The sequence below is a fragment of the Lolium perenne genome, chromosome 4, assembly GCF_019359855.2.
Source record: "Lolium perenne isolate Kyuss_39 chromosome 4, Kyuss_2.0, whole genome shotgun sequence".
Taxonomy (NCBI): domain Eukaryota; kingdom Viridiplantae; phylum Streptophyta; class Magnoliopsida; order Poales; family Poaceae; genus Lolium; species Lolium perenne.
In genome coordinates, this window is record NC_067247.2 from 171,275,425 (window position 1) to 171,276,987 (window position 1,563).

At 48.6% G+C, this 1,563-nt stretch overlaps 1 pseudogene; it reads right to left on the minus strand.

Annotated features, from left to right (window-relative positions):
- Positions 1-342: 342 nt before the first annotated feature.
- Positions 343-988, minus strand: LOC127348792 (probable calcium-binding protein CML25/26; annotated as a pseudogene).
- Between the last annotated feature and the right edge of the window lie 575 nt (positions 989-1,563).

A 1,563-nucleotide genomic window follows, 5' to 3' on the forward strand; every position in this document is an offset into this window, starting at 1 on the left:
AAATGGAGGACGCTCCGCGCGACCGCCGAGCGTCCGCGGAGACGCAAACCTGGCGCATATTTGGGCTAGGTTTGCGTCTCCGCGGACGGCCCGGTCACTTTGCGTCGCCCCGCTGGAGCAGACCCCACACGCATTTCCGGTCACGGCGGACAAAAACGGTCGCTCAGCGACCTTTGCGTCGCGCCGCTGGAGATTCCCTTACCACAGCCATCACAAGTTCACAACGAAGAGCTCGAAGTACGACATGCGATTCAATACATATCCACCATTTAGACTACTGATGAAACCATTCTATCACAATTTACAATAACATAATAACTATCTTGATAGTGAAACAATCAATGAATGAATCATATCTTGATAGTGAAACAATGAATGAATGAATCATGGCCGTACTGTACATATGTGATGGATGGAGTGAACATCGTATATATACAAAAATGTGGGGAGGTGTGAGAGTCGATCGATCAGGCCATCATCATGACCCTGAACTCATCAAATGAGAGGACGCCGTCGCCGTCGAGGTCGAACCTGCAGATCATGGCCCTGCACTCCTCCACTCCCAGCTCGTGCGACCCAAGCCTGCTCAGTGTCCGCCTCAGGCTCGCCGGCGTGATCATCGTCGACGATGACGACGCGTACATCCCGAACGCCTCCATCAGGCACCTTCCTGGGCGCCGCCGGCTAGCCTCGAGAACTCTTCTTGGTCCAGCAGCCCGTCGCCATCGGCGTCCACTGCAGCGAGGAGCGCCGCCGCATCCTCCTCCGAGACGTCCTCGCCCAGGGTCGACCCGAGGCCGCACCGCAGCTCCGAGGCGGACACCTTGCCGTCCCCGTCCTTGTCGAAGGCTGCGAACACCGACGATGCCTCGATGACCAGCATGATCGATTGATTGTACTATTCGATCTTGCTTGCTTTTCACTGAATTTTGCAGCTAGCTAGCCGTATTTGGAGTTGTCAACTACTAACTTAATTTGAATGCCTGGAACCGATTGGTGATAATATGGCGCCTGTGGCGTGGTATTTATATGGAGGCAATACGAAGTTGGAGTCTGTTGGCATTGATGGAGCAATGGCGCGTCAGCAACGACATCTAGTTTCCGCGTCATTTTGTACGACGACAGATGCACATGTTTAAGTCATTTCCTCCATGTTCAGCTACGCGTAAACCGTGATGGATCATGAACTATAAAAATAAAAAGTTAAATACTACTACTGCCTTCTATCTAAATTATATGACTCCACTTTATCTATCTAGATACGAATATGTATCTAATCAATAAATGCATATAAGTACACCAATATCAAGATAAAGTGGCGTCAATTAATTTAGATAGGAGGAAGTAGCTATTTGAGCCATAGAAAAGTTGTCGCAAGAAAATAGTCATAACCATAGATTAATAATGGTATTTATGACAACATTTGGATTGACCGATATGAGAGCAATAAGGTACAATCAGCAGGCTATAAGATTTAAAATAATATAGTTTTGCTGAGTTGGATGAGAGAGAAGAGAAGCATGTTAGGATTGATCTCCACCGCACCAGAGCCCAACGGCTCTG